This window comes from Camellia sinensis, chromosome 6 (genome assembly GCF_055761805.1).
Source record: "Camellia sinensis isolate YWXY chromosome 6, ASM5576180v1, whole genome shotgun sequence".
Lineage (NCBI taxonomy): Eukaryota > Viridiplantae > Streptophyta > Magnoliopsida > Ericales > Theaceae > Camellia > Camellia sinensis.
Window position 1 is genome coordinate 196,392,756 of NC_138966.1, and position 22,746 is coordinate 196,415,501.

Sequence of the window (22,746 nt, forward strand, 5' to 3'; positions counted from 1 at the left end):
AATTCATAGACAAACCCACTTTGATTAACAAACCCATGACAAACCCAATTCATAAAAGGAAAACAGAATTGAATTCACCCTCCTCTCACAGTGATTCTCTCTTTATCAATCTTCCCAACACTCTCACTCACTCACTAACCCTCCCTTGAAATTATGCACATTACTTGTTCGAAAAAATGAAAGCATGGAGAAATTAGAAGGGAAAACATAGGGGAATGATAAGGTGATAGATAGATAGTTGAGGAGCTGCATAAGGAAGAAGTAGCAACAACCTAGAGAAATTACTATATTATGTAATAATCATTGATTGAATTGGAAATTAGGGTTGTTTCTGGATTAGATTCAGGTAAACAGTTATGTGTATCTTGGTGTATGCTTTTGTCATGGGAATAATACTACCACCCACCCATATCATTCAAAATCGGCATTTTATTATTCAGATTTATTCTATATATGCATATCGAGTAATATTACAAATCCACCTTTATTAATCCAAAAATTAATCTCTACTACACAATCATTTGTCTAAAAAATTTTGAGTGAATAAGTTTGGGTTAATAGAGTTTCCTATGAACCCTACACTACATAAATTTAATCCCCACGAAACAATCATTCACTCAAAAAATTCTGGGAGATACATCTGGGTCAATAGAGTTTTCCTTATCATGGATATGGAGTCTGTATATATGTATGTAGGGAAAGACGGTGGTACACACTCTCTCAAAAGGTGTGTATCATATGTAGTTTATAACTATAGAAAAAAAATGGCATAACTCTAATTTTTGAGTCATAACTAAAAAAAAAAGTCATAACTAAATATAAAAAAAAATCATAATCAAATATCTAAAAATAATGTCATAACTAAAGAAAAAAATGACGTAGCTAATAGTGCATATAGTATAGACTGTGTATAATAGAATTCTCCTATATGTGTGCATTTTTGAACCTATTTTTGTCCTACCAATTGTTCTTTAAATTGCCTCATCCTAAAATTTAAAAAATAAATAAATAATTGGAATTTGTTTGGTTGCATTTCAATTTTTTTTCAAATATTTAAAATTTTTAACAGAAATTAATATTAGAAATATATTTTAAAAAATTTATTTTTATAAAAAAATAATTAAAAAATCATATAATATAAGTTTTGGTAGTTAAATCAATCCTTGTGAATGCATATATTGTGCATTGAATTATGAATTTTAAAAAAATACTATGAACATAAAAGAAAGTAAAAGAGAAATATAAATAAAATATAAATTATTTTTTAAATTCCTTTTATTTCTAAAACTTAAACTAAATTATACTAAAATCTAAACATGTTAAAAGGAATTTCATAAATCCCATTGAAGATTACAAAATGCGTTTTCGTTGCACCTTTTAAAATGAGTTTAGCTTGTATATAGTCCATTAACTGTGATCTATTTTGAGAAGCAGGTTAAAAATTGACTTTTTAATTTTTTTAAAAACGTATAAAAAGTAAAAAAGTGATGTGACAAAAAAATAATAATAAAAAAGTTGATTTTTGACTGTGTTTTCAAAATAAGCCTATATTGCATGATACAATTTGATTTTGTGAGATTCATGACAAATTTTATTTTAATAATTTAAAGTTGATCTCATTAGTTCTTGTTATTAAACAGGGTCATATAATTTTATTATAATTATTAACAAAAAGTAAACAAATGATTTTAAAACGTATAATTACTATCAAACTATTTTTAAAAATATAACAAAATCATGGGTACATAAATAGAAATGAGTCCCTCAAAACTGATTGGATGATTGCACAAACAACTTCCTTTGTAAAAAATATGGTTGCAGGCTTGCAGAGGGGATCACAAAAAATACCATTGAGGACACGGGTCCTTCTATATGGGCGAGTACTGTATTGCGCCGAGGCTGAGGTGGTGTGTGTGTACTCTCTGCTTCCCATTAGTAGTAAGCAGAGCAAAGCAGGGCACGTCCCTTTCCAAGGCTGAGGTGGCATGTGTGTACTCTCTGCTTCCCATTAGTAGTAAGCAGAGCACATCCCTTCCATTGCTTCTCTCTCTCTCTCTCTCTCTCTAAATGTAAATATATGTATATATACACATAAATCTTAGGGTTTAAGCAAGCAGAATGCATAGCAACAATGTGTGTGGTTTCATTAAAGAACCAGGTTTGAAACTTTCATTATTTCATTTGCATATTGGGATTGCTTTCTTAATTGATTTTTTTGGGTTTTAAGATATAGAAATCAATGCAATATTTGATTCCAAATCAAGAAAAGTTATTTGAGAATGCCAACTTGTTGTTTGCCTACATTTTGGTAGTAGTTATGTGGGTTTTTGAAAATTTGGCAAAATTAAGGGTATGGGGTTTTGCTTTGGAAGCATAAGGAGGATGCAATGCGCTTTAACTTTGTCAATTATGTAAACACTTATGATGGGTTTTAAATTTAGAGACACCTTGTTGTGATGGATGATGAACCTCCTGAATCGATTAGAGGTTTACTGATTGCTAATTTAACAAGCGGTAGCCCTCGTCTGATGTTCTTGTTTTGAACATTGCTTTTCATTTCCTTCGATTCTTTAAAAGAAAAAATGGCATCGGTCTAACGACACTAGACATTGTCAAGAACTCATTCAATCGATAGGTAAAACAGAGTTAAAATTGGGGGCCAGGGATGGTAGGTTTTGTGCTGCCAGACATGGTAATTTAGATGTTGAAAATGTCAATGTAAGAATGCTAAGAAAATGGAAGGTATAAATTCTATAATTGGGATTAAAAAAGTTTAGTAACTGGGGGCAGAAACAGAATTGTTGCTAAAAGCACTAAGATGGTAAATTTAATGGTAGTGAGTTTGGTGACAGGAAGCTATGAAGATGCTTTGATTGAAATGCTTGATTCATTGAAAAAAAGAAATATTGAAAACTACTTGTAATACAAGGAGTGAAGGTGAATTTTTAGATAGATTTAGAAATTTGACTATGCCAAAATCAATGATGCTGCACTTTGATGCCGTGCAATGCACAATCTATTGCTGCAACTAACACAGCTTGAATGCACATGGCCACAATATGCGATGCATTAAATTGAAATCTGTATACAATTAAGGATATAGCTTGTGTTATAGTTTGAAAAATATTGGTTCTCATTTTTAGTGATCTTCCAAAATATTAACATTGCTCAAAAATAAATTTTTGTTACTTATATATGGTATATAATTGCTTGTGTCATGAATTAAAAAAAATATATACATATATATAATTACTTGTGCAATTACATTGTGCTGCAAATACATCAAAGCATCCTATAAAATATTATTATATTTATTAGATTGTAAGCTTTGAAATTATCCAATATTCTGGCAAAATTGCATGTACCAAATCACAATTCACAATATTCCTATGTTGACATGTGTCTTCCTCTGCAGGCGAGCAGTGGTTATGGCTGAACTGGTATTGTTAGTAGCACCACCAAAGCACCCATGTCTACATCACCACCGACAGAACAGGTTCCCATAGACAAAGACATGTGACAAGACACAAACAAGCTAACAAAACACATTTTTTAAGGTTTAAAGGAGGATGGATTAATAAGTATAAATTAATATTGTTTTTTTGTATCATTAGATCCTAAGTAACTTTGTTCAAACTTTGTATTGTATTTCATATATGTCTAAGCAATGGATATGTGTGTCTCCCAACTACCCAAAGCATATCCAAGTCTGATTTTTAATGTTAATTTTATTTTTTAATAATAAGAGAACTTGTTGTGCATGTGTCCGTTATGTTTATGAAGTGTCCTACAGATTAGTAAATTAATGGTAGCTCGAAGGGATTCGTAGGAGGTAAATTAATTGTTTGGGAGTTTTATAGTCAAAATGGGATAAGGAAAGTAAGAATTTGTTACAACATATACGTAGTTAAATGGGCGTGTACAATAGAGTTAAGTGCTTTTGATGGTAGGGTTAACACTTGTAGACATTGTAATTCAGTTGTCAAAAATGTCAAATCAATGAATGTTCAATGTAAGGAATTTAGGGTATATGTTGCTTTTGCTTGGTAAGAAAAAGAAATGTATGGATTTTATAATCAAACCTAAGGAGTTGGCAATTTAAGGCAACACATTTACTATAGAACCATTAAGATGACACATTTGATGGTCGTAAATGAAACAAGAAGCTACAATTCTTTCTAGGTTGATAAAGGTATTATAGACGAGTTAGAGACGGAGACATCAATATAAATTTTTATTTTTTGGATTCTATAATCAAATCTAAGGAGTTGCAATTGGTAGTATCGATAGATTTGTTGCTAAAGGTACTAAAGTGGCACATTTGATGACCACAATGGAAAAGGAAGTTGTGATTTCTTTCGAGGATGATCAAAAGAAATGGAGAAGCAAAAGGCACATGGCAATTTGGATTTTTTTTTTTTTTTTTATTGTACATTGGATGAAGGCTTCACACTTGAAATGCTTGATGGATTGAAAGAAAGAAAATAGAAAGATTTGGGGTATGGTTATGAGGTGGGAGATATGGTTTGGGAAAAAATCGAGTCACATTTGTAATGGCCAAGGAAAATATTTGATGAAACTTTAGCTTCTTCATCAGCCTATAATACAAAGGAAGAAGGTCGTGTGTTGGTTGCATTTTATGGCGATAGCACTTGTGAATGGTTTGAACAAGTAAAACTCATTCCTTTTGATATTCACTATACAAAGAAATCAAAGCAGGCTAACACTCAGACATTTTTAATTGTTATTAGGGAGGTTAGGATGAGGTGAACGGGAGAGTTGCACTTGTCTTGACTTGTTGTTGTGGAACCTTAACAAATTTCGGTCTACAAGTGTTCTTTGAAGTGGATGTGAGTGGGCTTGAACCTGGAAGTGTGTATTCAATGAAACAGATAGGAAGGGCTAGAGATGGTTTCGAAAAACTTTTTATGATATGAGATGAGAGAGTATTAAATAGAAATTTGACTATACAAAAATTAGTGACGTTGCACAATTGATGCACTTGCCATGCACACTTTATTACTATTTGCTAAAACTAGTATTGCAACTTACACAGCATGAATGCACACAACACATTCACGATTATAATGCATAACATTAGAATAAGGCAAAGAGGGAGACATCAATTTTGATTTTGTTTTTGCATAGGATGAATGCACCACTCTTGAAATGCTTGATGCATTGAAAGAACGAAAATTGTTCAACATAAGAAATTGTTTAGTGTAAAATAGTATGTGATAGTTCGTTTATCAAAAATGTCAAATCGATGAATGTTTAGTGTAAGAAATTTAGGATCTGTGATGATATTAATTCCAGAGGAATTGGTAAGAAAAGGAAGGTAGGGATTCTATAATCAAATCTATGGAGTTGACAATTAGATTTGTAGCTAAGATGGCACATTTCATGGCCGTAATGGAAATGAAATTTGTGATTTCTTCAATGGTGATCGAGGGAAATGGAGAAGCTAGATGACAATTTGGATTTTGATTTAGATTCTACATTGGATGAAGGCACCGCAATTGAAATGCTTGAAGCATTGAAGAAAGGAAAATTGAAAAATTTGGGATATGGACATGAGTTGGGAGATATGGTTTGGGGAAAGGTCAAATAACATTTTTGGTGGCTAGGGAAAATATTTGATGAAGCTTTAGCTTCTCCATCAATATATAATACGAAGGAAGAGGATCATGTGTTCGTCGCATTTTATGGTTTGAACCAGTTAGATTCGTTCCTTTTGATCCTCACTATACAAAGAAATCAAAGCAAACTAATAATTAGACATTTTTTATTGTTGTTGGGGAGGCTAGGGATGAGGTAAACCAGTGAGTTGTAATTGGCTTGACTTCTTGTTGGCAGAACACTAACAAATTTTGCCTTACAAGTGTTCTTTGAAGTGGATATGAGTGGGCTTGAACCTGATGGTGTATGTTCAATGAGGCAGATTGAAAGTGCTAGAGATGGTTTCTAAAAACTTTTAGTGATACAAGGCTAGAAAGTGAAGTATTACAAAGAACTTTAAAAATTAGTGATGTTGCACATTTGATGCATGTGCTACGCACGCTCTATTGATATTTGCTACAAATAGTATTGTAACTAACATAGCATGAATGCACATAACATATTCATAATTATAATGCATAGTTACGTTTCACATTGGATAAAAGCAAAGACTAAGACGTCAATTTGGATTTTGATGTTTTGGATTCTACATTGTATGAAGGCCCCATGCTTGAAATGCTTGATGCATTGAAAGAAGGAAAATTGTTGTGTAAGAAATTTAGGAAATTTTTCGGTGTAAAATTGTACACGGTAAGTAATTGTTCAATGTAAAATTGTATATGGTAATTCGGCTATCAAAAATTTCAAATCAATGAATTGTTGTTGTAGAAAATTTAGGATCTATGAGGATACAAAGTTGGCACATTTGATGGCTGCGACGGAAAACAAAGTTGTGATTCTTCAATAGTGATCAAGGGAAATGGAGATGTAAGAGGCATGTAGCAATTTGGATTTCAATTTTTTTGATTCTACATTGTTTGAGGTGATTGAAGAGCTTTACTTGGCTTGACTCGTTGTTGTTGGAACCTTAATAAATTTCATCCTACTAACGTTCGTTGAAGTGGATGTGAGTGGGCTTGAACCTGGCGGTGTGTATTCGGTGAAGTAGATCGAAAGGGATAGATATGGTTTCCAAAAACTTTTTGAGATACAATAGGAATTTAACTATGCAAAATTAGTGATGTTGCACATTTGATACATGTGTCATGCACGCTTTATTACTATTTGCTACAACTAGTATTGCAACTAACATAGCATGAATGCACTCAAAACATTCACAATTATAATGCACTCAACTCAACCTCTAAGATTGGAGGAGGGCAGAGAGAGGGATACATAAATTTGGATTTTGATTTTTTGAATTCTACATTAGACAAAGGCACCATGCTTGATGCATTGAAAGAAAGAAATTGTTTAGTGTAAGAAATTTAGGAAATTGTTTAGCGTAAGAAATTGTTCAATGTAAAATAGTACGTGGTAAGAAATTGTTCAACATAAAATTGTTCATGGTTATTCGGCTATCAAAAATGTCAAATTAATGAATTGTAGTGTAATAAATTTAGGATCTATGATGATATTACTTCCTGTGGAATTGGTAAGAAAAAGGAAGGTATAGATTCTAGAATCAAATCTAGGGAATTGGCAATTAGGGGCACCAATAGATTTGCTTCTAGAAGCACTAAGATGGCACATTTGATGTTCATGATGGAATAGGAAGAAATAATTCCTTCAAGGGTGATAAAGGGAAATGGAGAAGTAAGAGGCATGTGGCAATTTGGTTTTTGATATTTTAGATTCTAAATTGGATGAAGGCACCGCACTAGAAATGCTTGATGCATTGACAAAAGAAAAATTGATAGATTTGGGATATGGATATGAGGTGGATATGATTCCATCATTTTGTAACACAAAGGAAGAGGGTCACGTGTTGGTTACATTTTATGGTGATAGCACCTATGAATGGTTTGAACGAATTAGACTCAATTCTTTTGATCTTCACTATACAAAGAAATTATGCAGACTAACAATCAAACCCTTATAACTGTTGTTGGGGAGGCTAAGGTTGAAGTGAAGTGGAGAGCTACATTTGGCTTGACTTGTTGCTGGAACCTTAATAAATTTTGCCCTACAAGTGTTCAAGGGTTCTTTGAAGAGCATGTGGTGTATTTAGTGATGCAAATCGAAGGGACTAGAGATGGTTTGCAAAAGCTTTTTGTGATACATGCCGAGAAGGTGAATTATTAGATAAAAATTTGACTATGCAAAAATTAGTGATGTTGCACATTTGATACACATGCCGTGTTCACTATATTGGTATTTTTTACCACTAGTATTGCAACTAACATAGTATGAATGCACCGAACACATTCACAATTATAATGCATAGTTACCTCTCAAAAAGTATCACTTGTATCTCAGTCATCGAATGCTTAGAATATAGCGATCCCAGGTTTACCCTTGTTGTATAGTGATCTGGACATGTGTCCGTGGATGTTGGTAGTTGTTTATTATCTTGTTTACATCCTTTCTTACTTTGTATTTGAGTTATAGGATGTGTTGAGCGGGTTTGTTGCAGGTTGGTTGAGTTTAGAAACCAAAACTAGTTGCCCAGATTTTTGGCCTGTACGCTCGAGCGGAGGTGTTGGCGCTCGAGCGTAGATTACATCCATCCAGTATCTTGTTGTGCAGTGTTGTGAGCTCGAGCGTAGGGTTGGGAGCTCGAGCGGAGGCCTGGTTCTGCAAAAGTGCTGGGCGAGTGCATTCTGCGCTCGAGCGGGAGGTTGGCCGCTCGAGCGGAAGTCTGTGAGTGGCCGCTCGAGCGGGGTGTTTTACGCTCGAGCGGAGACCTGGGTTAAAGTCCCGAAATTGTGACTTTTCAAATCACTTTTTCACTTTCTCTTCTCTCTCTTACTTTTCCAAAAACACCATTGTTGAGTCTTTCTCTCTAGATACTACCTTCTCTCTAGGTTTTGATCTAGTAGGAGTGATTTACTCACCTTTGGCCTTTACAAAAAAGTTGTTGATCGTCGAGGGCTTCATTTTAATCTGAAAATCTCGGGTTTTGGAGCACGTTGAGTTTTGTCTTCTTCTCCCTTGGAGCTCCGAATTTGAGGTAGGGATAACCTACTCCTCTCTATGGGTTTTGTCTTTAAATTTTGGTATTTTGAGATGTTGGGCTTGGTTTGGTAATTTTGTGAAAGTTTGGGGCTTTTGTGTAATTTTACAAAGGTTGGGGTTTTATTCATAATAAACCTAGATGCATGTTTGGCATGAAGAAAATAGAATGATTGTTGAATCATTGATGAAAATGGGACCTAAGGGTTGAAATGGTAATTATGGAAAATGGCCTAATTACATTGTTTAATTAATTGAGATAATTAATTGGTGAGAAATGAGGAAATGAAATGTTGATTGAATATCCATTTGCGCATTTATTTTCTGTTTTAGAAATAACTGCTTGGGGCTATCGGTGGAGGATAGTCGAGATTGTTGTAGACAATGTATGTTGATTAGGCAAACTGAAACTAATCAATGGAATGTGTTATGGAACTTGACAGTTGTTAGAATACATTAATTGTTTGTATTGTGTGATTGTATATAGAACCAATGTGTTTATATACGTTATGTGTAGAGGAGGAGATAGGGGATGTACTCCGCGGTTTAGGGGAAGATAGGGGATGGACCTCTAAACCGGATAGGTATTTGGAGGAGATAGGGGATGTACTCCGTAGACAGAGCTCATATGCTTGTCTAGAGAAGTGAAGATAGAGCTCATATGCTTATCTTTGTGAAGTGAAGTGTGGATACAGCTTGTATGCTTATCTGTGGATATTGTTGATATACATATCTGTTGTAGAGTGTGGATACAGCTTGTATGCTTATCTGTGGATATTGTTGATATACATATCTGTTGAGAATGTGGATATAGCTTTTATGCTTATCTGAATGTGAGATATAGTTTTTATACATATCTGTGGAAATGATGATAGAGCTAGCATGCTTATCTGTTGAAAAAGGGAAAATGAAAAGAAATTGGGACTTGTAAGTCGTTGACATAAATATGAAATTTATGTGATTGTATCAGTGTTGACCAACTATCAATTGCTAATGTTTTAGTCATTATCCATGGTTGGTTTAGTGTATTTCTACTGGGCTGTGGCTCACCCTATATGGGAATATCATTTTCAGGTACAGGAAGCATGCCACCTCCAAGGACATAGCTGGGAGGCTTGTGGCGGGCATAGTTTTGTCGTTTTACTTTGATGTATTACATGTAATTTCAAGCCAAGGGCTTAATGTGTAAACGAGTTAGAACTATTTGTTGTAACCAAGTGTTAACTTGGAAAGCTGTAAGCCCGTAGGGCATTTTGTTATGAGGTTAAACATGTAATACTTATGTCTTGGAATTCTAATGAATGAAAGGAATGCGATTAGTTTAAATGTAAATTCATGTCTTATCTGATGGGTTTATTGTTATTATTTTGAGGGCGTTACAACTTGGTATCAGAGCGTACCGGGTTCGAATACTTTGGGTACGTGGGAAGTGATTAGGATCACAATGGGTTTGTCTCGCTTGACAGAGACTTAGGTGTAGTACCATATGCTATGTGCTCATTTGATAACATGCTTATGTGACTATGTGGGTATGGGATTTAATTTCTAGGATGTTGATTGGATCCTTGAGTTTCTGGGAGTCTTGTTGGAAAAGCACTTGATCAATGCTGTTTCTAACCGGAACTCTAGTAACGTCTCGGGACTATCATTATCCGGAAATGAAGTTCGTAAGTGCTTATGTGTTTATGTGCTTATGTGGAGTGAATTACAGTTGTCCATGCATTAGGACGTGAGTGATTAGTTTCGGCACACCTATGAATGTGCTAACGTTCTGTGTTGCCTTTATTAGGATGTCAGGACGAGGAAGAGGTGCTAGGCGTGGTAGACCTGCGAGGCAGGAAGTACCGTTACCGGGTGAGATTCCGGCAGTACAGGAGGGAGTTGGGCAGGCTAATGTGGCCGAGCCAGTAGGTCAGCAGGCTATGGGTGCCTTGGCCAGAGAGATAGCAGGAGCTTTAGGTATTCTTAGAGCTGGGAATCAGGCAGCTGAGACAGGGCCTTCCTTCTTGAAGAGGGAGTTCTTTCGGTGTAATCCGGACGAGTTTATCGGGGATCCTAAAGAGCCGCTTAAGGCAGATGAATGGCTCGAACAGACAACGAAGACGTTTGAGATGCTTGGCATCGAGGACGGAGCACTGAAAGTGACCTTGGCATCCTTCCAGCTGAAGGGAGATGCGGGTCAATGGTGGAAGTACGAGAAAGCTCGTGTTGGTGGTACTTGGGAGGCGTTTGTGAATGCTTTTCAGGAGAGGTTTTTATCAGCAGCAGCTAGGGAGAAGCTGAGGGATCAGTTTAGCCGGCTTAATCAGCAGGGCTTGTCAGTGGCCGAGTTTGAGGCTACTTTTACCAGTCTGTCTAGGTTTGCACCTGAACTGGTGGCGTCTGAGGAACGCCGTTGCTATGAGTTTGAGCGGAAGTTGAGGCGGGGCCTCAAGTTGAGAATTGGTGGGTCTTATATTCGAGAATATAGACACCTAGTGGACGCTGCAGCTCATATGGAGCTTATGATGCAGGAAGAGGATGAGGGTCAGAGAGGCTCCAAGAGGAGCCAGGATAGTCAGAGTGATGGCAGGAGACAGAAGGGTTATAACCCTCAGCAGTCTCAGGGTGCAGTCTCTAGATCGACCTTTCCAGTGCCTAGTGTAGGCTCGGGGAGAGGCAGTCAGGGAGAATTCACTTGTTACAAGTGTGGCCAGCTGGGTCACAAGGTTTCTGTTTGCCCGCAGAAGGGTGGGGGTCAGAAAGCTGCTTCTTCTTCAGCTAGGCCGCCGAGTCAGAGTTTGGGCAGGGGGCAGCTCTTGATTTGTTATCAGTGTGGACAACCTGGGCACATGAAGAGGTTTTGCCCACAGTTGAGTGCCACTTCGGGAGCGTCTGGTTCTAGGCAGACGCAGGGTTTTCAGCCAGCTCAGTCTGTGCAGGCCTCGAGGGCCAATCCGGGAGCTTCGTCATCCCAGTCTGTGCAGCAGTCTTTTGCTCCGAGAGGTGAGCAGGTAGACCAGGGGCCTACGGGGCGCGTGTATGCTGTTACCGCGCAGGATTTAGTACCAGCTCCATCAGTAGTGAGAGGTACTTTTCTGTTTTGCAACTCGGTTGCTAATGTGTTGATAGACACGGGTGCATCTCATTCTTTTGTATCTGCTGCATTTGCATCTGTTTTGGAATTGGAGTTAGCACAGTTAGCATCTCCTATTTGTGTGGTATCGCCTTTGGGCGGTGAGTTGATCCTGAAACAGGGTGTTAGAGGATGTGATATTGAGGTCGCCGATTATAGGCTTCCTTTTCCGTTTGTTGTCATGCCCATGAAGGGTTTTGATGTTATTTTGGGTATGGACTGGTTATCGTCATACCGGGCTGTTATTGATTGCTACCGCCAGAGGGTTACATTGTGTACCTTGAGCGGGGAGTGGCTCCATTTCTTGGGAGACCGGGTTGGTAGTGTTTTGCCACCGGGGTATGATTCGCGAGGGCGAAGTGAGCTTAGTAGTCTACTTGCTAGCTTTGAGAGTGGTGAGAGTGGTGAGACCCAGCATGTATTGCCGAGGGTGGTTTGTGAGTATTCGGATGTCTTTCCCGAAGATCTTGTTAGTTTGCCACCCCACCGAGAGATAGAGTTCTCTATTGATTTAGTGCCTGGTACGGCGCCGATTTCTATGGCACCTTACCGTTTTGCTCCAGCAGAGTTGGTTGAGTTGAAAGTTCAGCTCCAGGAATTGCTCGATAAGGGCTTTGTTCGCCCTAGTATTTCACCGTGGGGAGCACCGGCCCTCTTTGTTAAAAAGAAAGATGGTGCCTTGAGATTGTGTATAGACTACCGGAAGTTGAATCGGGCTACGGTTAAGAATAAGTACCCTATGCCCCGAATAGATGATTTGTTTGACCAGTTGAAGGGTTCCCGTTGTTTCTCTAAGATAGACTTGAGATCGGGTTACCATCAGTTGAGGGTCAGGGAGGAAGATATTCCGAAGACGGCATTCCGTACGCGGTATGGCCATTATGAGTTTTTGGTGATGCCATTCGGGCTTACCAATGCACCGGCAGTCTTTATGGACTTGATGAACCGGGTTTTCCGGGAGTTCTTAGATCGATTTGTGGTTGTCTTTGTGGACGATATCCTTATTTATTCGTCATCTAAGGAGGAGCACGAGGAACACTTGAGAGTGGTGCTTGAGTTACTTAGAGCCCATAGGCTGTATGCCAAGTTTGGGAAGTGTGAGTTCTGGCTGAGGGAAGTCAAATTCTTAGGCCACGTGGTATCCGGGGAAGGAGTGTCTGTTGATACATCCAAGGTTGAGGCAGTGCAAGATTGGGCACAGCCTAAGAGTGTGTTTGAGATCCGCAGTTTTCTGGGATTAGCTGGGTACTACCGTCGGTTTGTGAAAGATTTCTCCAGGTTAGCGTCACCGTTGACTAGGCTGACTCGGAAGGGAGTCAAGTTTGTGTGGAGTGAGACTTGTGAAAAGTCATTCCAAGAGCTGAAAGTTAGATTGACCACCGCTCCGGTGTTGATTATTCCGGAGAGAGGGTTGGGTTATGCGGTTTATTGTGATGCCTCACGAGAGGGTTTGGGTTGTGTGTTGATGCAAGAGGGGAAAGTGGTAGCTTATGGCTCACGTCAGTTGAAAATACACGAGAAGAATTACCCCACACACGACCTAGAGTTAGCAGCTGTGATCTTTGCCTTGAAAATCTGGAGGCACTACCTTTATGGTGAGAGGTTCGAGGTATTCTCGGATCATAAGAGTTTGAAGTATCTGTTTACACAGAGAGACTTGAATCTGAGGCAGAGAAGATGGATGGAGTTCATCGAGGATTATGATTTTGAGTTACATTATCATCCGGGAAAGGCCAATGTTGTGGCCGATGCCCTTAGTAGGAAAACCATTGGTGATGTAGCTTGTATAACCATCCGGGAATGGGAGATGTTGGGAGCACTTGGCGAGTTTGATTTGCTACTGGGCGAATCTGTTGAGGATGCGGCCTTGTTTTCTGTCATGGTGCAGCCTACACTTGTGATTAGAGTGTTAGAGGCACAGAGAGGTGACCTTGAGGTAGAATCCCTCCGAGAGAAGATCTCCAGTGGGAAAGTTGAGAAGGGTTTGACGGTGTATCCCGACCTGAGTGTGAGATACCGAGACCGTTTGTTTGTACCGGAGTCTTGCCGTGAGGAAGTACTCCGAGAGTTTCATCATTCGCGCCTTGCGGTGCATCCGGGAGGTACTAAGATGTATCAGGATTTGGGTCGCCAGTTTTGGTGGCGGGGTATGAAGAGAGATGTGGCTGTTTTCGTATCGAAGTGCCTTACTTGCCAGCAAGTGAAGGCCGAGCATCAGAGGCCAGCGGGTTTGTTGCAACCCTTGCCTATTGCCGAGTGGAAGTGGGAGCATGTCACTATGGACTTCGTTGTAGGTCTTCCGAGGACTCAGCGGGGTAGTGATGCTATTTGGGTGGTTGTAGACCGGTTGACTAAGTCGGCGCACTTTATTCCTATGCGCGTGAGAGATTCGGTAGATCACCTTGCCGATTTGTATATTCGGGATGTAGTGAGATTGCACGGGGTCCCAGTGACGATCGTCTCAGATAGAGATCCTCGTTTTACTGCTAGGTTGTGGCAGAGTTTGCAGAGTGCCTTGGGCACTAAGTTGACCTTTAGTACGGCTTATCATCCTCAGACTGACGGGCAGTCCGAGCGTACTATTCAGATCCTCGAGGATATGCTTCGGGGTTGTGTCCTGGATTTCAGTGGGACGTGGGAGAGGCACTTGCCATTGGTAGAGTTTGCCTACAACAACAGTTTTCAGTCTAGCATCGGTATGGCACCGTTTGAGGCCTTGTATGGCCGACCGTGTAGGTCTCCAGTTTGTTGGGCCGAGGTGGGTGATGCACCTTTGTTGGGTCCGGAGTTGGTTAGGGAGACGACGGAGAAAGTTGAGCTTATCCGTAGGAGGCTTGTTACAGCCCAGAGTCGACAAAAGAGTTATGCCGACCGTAGGAGGAGGCCTTTGGCGTTTGAGGTAGGTGATCATGTCTTTTTGAAGATATCACCTAGACGCGGCCTGATGAGGTTTGGGAAGAGTGGGAAGTTATCCCCTCGGTTTATTGGTCCTTTTGAGATCCTTGAGAGGATTGGTGAGGTTGCTTATCGGTTAGCCTTACCGCCGCAGTTGTCCGGGGTACATGACGTGTTTCATGTGAGTATGCTTCGGAAGTATGAGCCAGATCCATCACATGTGTTGGATTGGACTGATTTAGAGGTAGATGAGGATGCCTCGTATGAGGAGAGACCGGTTCGGGTCTTGGATAGGCGGGATCAGGTCCTGCGTGGCAAGACCATTCCTTTGGTGAAAGTCTTATGGAAACATCACGGAGTGGAGGAAGCCACTTGGGAACGTGAGTTGGAAGTCCGAGAGAAATATCCGGACTTGTTTGTTGATATGTAATCTTATATTTAAATTTTACATTTTTGTTGAACTTAAGAGCTTTTATATATGTCTTAAGTTGTGAAACATTGAAAATGTTTTGATTATTGGAAGTATGTTTGGAACTTGCCTCATATGGAAGATGAATGTGACACTATATGTGTTGAATATATTGTTGAAATTGGAAAGATAGTGCATAATGTTAATGCATGTTGAAAATACATATGTTGTTTACATATTGTGATATGTCTCTTGTTAAAGGGATGGGATGACCGGTAATGGGTCGAATTGTTGCATGTTAAAATGTAACATTGTTTAAAATGGAGGAAAACTTGTTTTTGAAAACTTGTGTTTAATTTCGGGGACGAAATTCTTTAAGGGGGGGAGGTTATAGCGATCCCAGGTTTACCCTTGTTGTATAGTGATCTGGACATGTGTCCGTGGATGTTGGTAGTTGTTTATTATCTTGTTTACATCCTTTCTTACTTTGTATTTGAGTTATAGGATGTGTTGAGCGGGTTTGTTGCAGGTTGGTTGAGTTTAGAAACCAAAACTAGTTGCCCAGATTTTTGGCCTGTACGCTCGAGCGGAGGTGTTGGCGCTCGAGCGTAGATTACATCCATCCAGTATCTTGTTGTGCAGTGTTGTGAGCTCGAGCGTAGGGTTGGGAGCTCGAGCGGAGGCCTGGTTCTGCAAAAGTGCTGGGCGAGTGCATTCTGCGCTCGAGCGGGAGGTTGGCCGCTCGAGCGGAAGTCTGTGAGTGGCCGCTCGAGCGGGGTGTTTTACGCTCGAGCGGAGACCTGGGTTAAAGTCCCGAAATTGTGACTTTTCAAATCACTTTTTCACTTTCTCTTCTCTCTCTTACTTTTCCAAAAACACCATTGTTGAGTCTTTCTCTCTAGATACTACCTTCTCTCTAGGTTTTGATCTAGTAGGAGTGATTTACTCACCTTTGGCCTTTACAAAAAAGTTGTTGATCGTCGAGGGCTTCATTTTAATCTGAAAATCTCGGGTTTTGGAGCACGTTGAGTTTTGTCTTCTTCTCCCTTGGAGCTCCGAATTTGAGGTAGGGATAACCTACTCCTCTCTATGGGTTTTGTCTTTAAATTTTGGTATTTTGAGATGTTGGGCTTGGTTTGGTAATTTTGTGAAAGTTTGGGGCTTTTGTGTAATTTTACAAAGGTTGGGGTTTTATTCATAATAAACCTAGATGCATGTTTGGCATGAAGAAAATAGAATGATTGTTGAATCATTGATGAAAATGGGACCTAAGGGTTGAAATGGTAATTATGGAAAATGGCCTAATTACATTGTTTAATTAATTGAGATAATTAATTGGTGAGAAATGAGGAAATGAAATGTTGATTGAATATCCATTTGCGCATTTATTTTCTGTTTTAGAAATAACTGCTTGGGGCTATCGGTGGAGGATAGTCGAGATTGTTGTAGACAATGTATGTTGATTAGGCAAACTGAAACTAATCAATGGAATGTGTTATGGAACTTGACAGTTGTTAGAATACATTAATTGTTTGTATTGTGTGATTGTATATAGAACCAATGTGTTTATATACGTTATGTGTAGAGGAGGAGATAGGGGATGTACTCCGCGGTTTAGGGGAAGATAGGGGATGGACCTCTAAACCGGATAGGTATTTGGAGGAGATAGGGGATGTACTCCGTAGACAGAGCTCATATGCTTGTCTAGAGAAGTGAAGATAGAGCTCATATGCTTATCTTTGTGAAGTGAAGTGTGGATACAGCTTGTATGCTTATCTGTGGATATTGTTGATATACATATCTGTTGTAGAGTGTGGATACAGCTTGTATGCTTATCTGTGGATATTGTTGATATACATATCTGTTGAGAATGTGGATATAGCTTTTATGCTTATCTGAATGTGAGATATAGTTTTTATACATATCTGTGGAAATGATGATAGAGCTAGCATGCTTATCTGTTGAAAAAGGGAAAATGAAAAGAAATTGGGACTTGTAAGTCGTTGACATAAATATGAAATTTATGTGATTGTATCAGTGTTGACCAACTATCAATTGCTAATGTTTTAGTCATTATCCATGGTTGGTTTAGTGTATTTCTACTGGGCTGTGGCTCACCCTATATGGGAATATCATTTTCAGGTACAGGAAGCATGCCACCTCCAAGGACATAGCTGGGAGGCTTGTGGCGGGCATAGTTTTGTCGTTTTACTTTGATGTATTACATGTAATTTCAAGCCAAGGGCTTAATGTGTAAACGAGTTAGAACTATTTGTTGTAACCAAGTGTTAACTTGGAAAGCTGTAAGCCCGTAGGGCATTTTGTTATGAGGTTAAACATGTAATACTTATGTCTTGGAATTCTAATGAATGAAAGGAATGCGATTAGTTTAAATGTAAATTCATGTCTTATCTGATGGGTTTATTGTTATTATTTTGAGGGCGTTACATAGAACTTAGTTAATATTTTATTTACATATTGAAATTACTTCTATGGCTTTTCAGGAACATAAATTAATTCAATTTTTGACTCCGAAGCAAGAATGCACATTGAAAAATGCTACATCTTGTTTTCTTGGCATTTTGGTAGCAGTTGTCTTGTTTTTACAATTTGCAGTAAATGCAAAAAACTACTCTAAAAGATGATAACTAAATAAGGCTTCTAGCTTTTGCTTATATTTTAATCTTATTATATATTCATGAGATAATGAGTATGCAATACATTGACCTCGACCTTTGTCGCTAGGTGATGAAATGGTGTCTATCAACAACTCGACAAGTCAGATTCAAGTTGGAGGGGAAAGCAAGTTCTAAGTTAGAGAAAATGCTGCCTAGCATTAACAAAACCAGTGGCTCCATTATTGGCAATTATCTGAATCGTGTATCATTTTCACGCACAACCATCAAGGACAATGTTGCGAACATTCATCAGGTAATACCCCCAACTTTGCAGCCTTAGCTTTCTGTTCCTTCCCAAATCCCGGCTCTGCATGAGAATCGTTGTGTTGGTCACATTGTCAATGCCATCAACATGGAATATCCCCAAGGCGGGGGCAACGAGCAGCAAGAGCTATCAGAATGCCAGTGCCCCGACCAACAACATTGACGTTTCTCAGCAGCCGTTATACCTTTTGAAAAAGTGTAGTGAGATTGTAATCGATTTGAAGAGTTCGTCCGGATAAGTGGCTTGCCATTTTGGATGGAGTTGTTTACTAAACTCATGCCATTTTAAAACAAATTTCCTAAATACAAACTGTTTTTGAACTTATTTTTTCAAACCTAAGTTGTTTTTAAGTCATGTCAAGTTGTGTTTTTGATTCTACATTGCTTGAGGTGATTGAAGAGCTGCACTTGGCTTGACTTTTTGTTGTTGGAACCTTAACAAATTTTGCCCTACTAACGTTCGTTGAAGTGGATGTGAGTGGGCTTGAACTTGGCAGTGTGTATTTAGTGAAGCAGAATGAAAGGGATAGATATGGTTTCCAAAAACTTTTTGAGATAAGGAATTTGACTATGCAAAAATTAGTGATGTTGCACATTTGATACACGTGCCATGCATGCTTTATTGCTATGTGCTACAACTAGTATTGCAACTAACATAGCATGAATGCACTCAACACATTCACAATTGTAATGCATAGTTACGTCTAAGAGTGGATGATGGCAGAGAGAGAGAGGGAGACATCAATTTTGATTTTGATTTTTGGATTCTACATTGGATGAAGGCATTGTGTGTTATGCATTGAAAGAAGGAAACTGTGTAGTGTAAGAAATTTAGGAAATTGTTTAGCATAAGAAATTGTTCAATGTAAAATAATACGTGGTAAGAAACTGTTCAACGTAAAATTGTACGTGGTTATTTGGCTATCAAAAATGTGAAATTAATGAATTGTTGTGTAATAAATTTAGGATCTGTGATGATATTAATTCCTGAGGAATTGGTAAGAAAAAAGAAGGTATAGATTCTAGAATCAAATCTAACGAATTGGCAATTGGGGGCACCAATAGATTTGCTCCTAGAAGCACTAAGTTAGCAGATTTGATGGCCGTGATGGAATAGGAAGAAATGATTCCTTCAAGGGTGATAAAGGGAAATGGAGAAGTAAGAGGCATGTGGCAATTTGGATTTTGATATTTTGGATTCTACATTGGATGAAGGCACCGCACTCGAAATGCTTGACGCATTGATAAAAGAAAAATTGATAGATTTGGGATATGGATATGAGGTGGATATGATTCCATCATTTGGTAACACAGAGGAAGAGGGTCACATGTTGGTTACATTTTATGGTGATAGCACCTATGAATGGCTTGAATGAATTAGACTCAATTCTTTTGACCTTCACTATACGAAGAAATCAAAGCAGCTAACATAGACATTTTTAACTGCTGTTGGGGAGGTTGATGTTGAGGTGAAATGGAGAGCTACATTTGGCTTGACTTGTTGCTGGAACCTTAATAAATTTTTCCCTACAAGTGTTCAAGGGTTCTTTGAAGAGGATGTGTGTGGGCTTGAAGTTGGTGGTGTGTATTTATTGAAGCAAATTGAAAGGTCTAGAGATTGTTTCCAAAACCTTTGTGTGATACATGACGAGAGGGTGAATTATTAGATAGAAATTTGACTATGCAAAAATTAGTGATGTTGCACATTTGATGCACTTGCCATGTTCACTATACTGGTATTTTCTAGCACTAGTATTGCAACTAAGATAGCATGAATGAACATGACACATTCACAATTATAATGCATAGTTACGTTTCACATTGGATGAAGGCAATGACTGTGATGTCAATTTGGATTTTGTTGTTTTGGATTCTACATTGGATGAAGGCCCCATGCTTGAAATGCTTGATGCATTGAAAGAAAGAAAATTGCTTAGTGTAAGAAATTTAGGAAATTGTTTAGTGTAAAATTGTATATGGTAATTCGGCTATCAAAAATTTCAAATCAATGAATTGTTGTTGTAAAAAATTTAGGATATGTGACAATATTAATTCCATAGGAATTGGTAAAAAAAGGAAGGTATGAATTCTATAATCAAATCTAAGGAGTTGGCAATTGTGGGCATCAATAGAGTTGCTGCTATAAGCACTAAGATGGCATATTTGATGGCCTTGACCGAAAACGAAGTTGTGATTTCTTCAGTGGTGATCAAGGGAAATGGAGATGTAAGAGGCATGTGGCAATTTGGATTTCAATTTTTTTATTCTACATTGTTTGAGGTGATTGAAGGGTTGCACTGGGCTTGACTTCTTGTTGCTGGAACCTTAAGAAATTTCACCCTACTAACGTTCGTTGAAGTGGATGTGAATGGGCTTGAACCTGGAGGTGTCTCACGAAGTTGTGATTTCTTCAGTGGTGATCAAGGGAAATGGAGATGTAAGAGGCATGTGGCAATTTGGATTTCAATTTTTTTTATTCTACATTGTCTGAGGCGATTGAAGGGCTGCATTGGGCTTGACTTCTTGTTACTAGAACCTTAAGAAATTTCACCCTACTAACGTTCATTGAAGTGGATGTGAATGGGCTTGAACCTGGAGGTGTATATTCAGTGAAGCAGATCGAAAGGGATAGATATGGTTTCCAAAAACTATTTGAGATACAACAAGAATTTGACTCTGCAAAAATTAGTGACGTTGCACATTTGATACATGTGCCATGCACGCTTTATTTCTATTTGCTACAACTAGTATTGCAACTAAAATAGCATGAATGCACTCAACACATTCACAATTATAATGCACAGTTACCTCTAAGATTGGATGAAGGCAGAGAGAGAGAGAGGGAGATGTCAATTTGGATTTTGATTTTTTGGATTCTACATTGTACGAAGGTGCCATGCTTGATGCATTGAAAGAAGGAAATTGTTTAGTGTAAGAAATTTAGAAAAAAATTTAGCGTAAGAAATTGTTCAATGTAAAATAGTACGTGGTAAGAAATTGTTCAACTTAAAATTGTACATCTTTATTCGGGTATAAAAAATGTGAAATTAATGAATTGTAGTGTAATAAATTTAGGATCTATGATGATATTAATTCCATAGGAATTGGTAAGAAAAAGGAAGGTATAGATTCTAGAATCAAATCTAGGGAATTGGCAATTGGGGGCACCAATAGATTTGCTTCTAGAAGCACTAAGATGGCACATTTGATGGCCATGATGGAATAGGAAGAAATGATTCCTTCAAGGGTGATAAAGGGAAATGGAGAAGTAAGAGGCATGTGGCAATTTGGTTTTTGATATTTTAGATTCTACATTAGATGAAGGCACCGCACTCAAAATGCTTGATGCATTGACAAAAGAAATTTGATAGATTTGGGATATGGACATGAGGTGGATATGATTCCATCAGTTTGTAACACAAAGGAAGAGGGTCATGTGTTGGTTACATTTTATGGTGATAGCACCTATGAATGGTTTGAACGAATTAGACTCAATTCTTTTGATCTTCACTATACAAAGAAATCGATGTAGACTAACAATCAGACCTTTATAACTGTTGTTGGGGAGGCTAAGGTTGAGGTGAAGTGGAGAGCTACATTTGGCTTGACTTTGTTGGAACCTTAATAAATTTTGCCCTACAAGTGTTCAAGGGTTCTTTGAAGAGGATGTGCGTGGGGTTGAAGCTGGTGTGTATTTAGTGAAGCAAGTTGAAAGGGCTAGAGATGGTTTACAAAAACTTTTTGTGATACATGGCAAGAGGGTGAATTATTAGATAGAAATTTGACTATGCAAAAATTAGTGATGTTGCACATTTGATACACGTGCCATGTTCACTATATTGGTATTTTCTACCACTAGTATTGCAACTAACGTAGTATGGATGCACCTAACACATTCACAATTATAATGCATAGTTACCTCTCACAAAGTATCACTTTTATCTCAGTCATTGAATGCTTAGAACTTAGTTAATATTTTATTTACATAATGAAATTACTTCTATGGCTTTTCAGGAATATAAATTAATTCAATATTTGGCTCCGAAGCAATAATGCACATTGAAAGATGCTACATCTTGTTTTGTTGGCATTTTGGTAGCAGCTGTCTTGTTTTTACGATTTGCATTAAATGCAAAAAACTACTCTAAAAGATGACAACTAAATAAAGCTTCTAGCTTTTGCTTATATATTAATCTTATGATATATTCATGAGATAACAAGTATGCAATACATTGAACTCAACCTTTGTCGCCTATGTGACATCTGTGTTTGGGTTTTTAGCAGATACACACGCCTATCAAGCATATTATAATATGGCTTGAAGGGCTTCAGATGTGGTGAATTTGGTGGTTTGAGGAATTGTGAATGAAATTGGGGTTTGAGGCAACTGCGAATTATTCGGAACTCTATTAAATTAAACAGACATATAGTGGGTGTTTGGGAAGTGGGTTTTTTTGTAGGTTTTTTTAATTGTAGGATATTATTGGAGAAATTTTTTTTTGTGTTTGGGAAGATAGTTGGGTTTTTTTGTGATTGGTTGTGATGTTTGTGAGAGAAAAAGTGAAATGATTATAGGGTTTGATGTGATATTTTGTTTGGATTTGTTTTTTTTTGGTTTTGTAAAACATTTGTCTTGTAATGAAAAAAACGGAAAAAAAAAAAAAAAAAAAAAAAAAAAAAAAAAAAAAACCCAAAAACCCAAAAACCAAGTT

At 38.1% G+C, this 22,746-nt stretch overlaps 1 protein-coding gene across 14 annotated transcripts in view; it reads left to right on the plus strand.

Moving 5' to 3' along the window:
* LOC114313042 (PWWP domain-containing protein 1) overlaps positions 1-22,746 on the plus strand; it is a 226,302-nt gene that overhangs the window by 197,328 nt on the left and 6,228 nt on the right. For 3 of the 14 annotated variants that reach the window (XM_082875815.1, XM_082875803.1, XM_082875801.1), the window contains 2 exons: positions 3,416-3,557; positions 17,838-18,023. The exons of 1 other annotated variant lie outside the window; for it this stretch is intronic. The gene's annotated coding sequence lies outside the window, so the exon portion shown is untranslated. Of the gene's footprint in view, positions 1-1,821; positions 2,015-3,415; positions 3,558-17,837; positions 18,024-22,746 lie in introns of all 14 variants that reach the window. 10 more of the 14 variants (XM_082875804.1, XM_082875802.1, XM_082875811.1 and 7 more) reach the window with 8 other exon arrangements.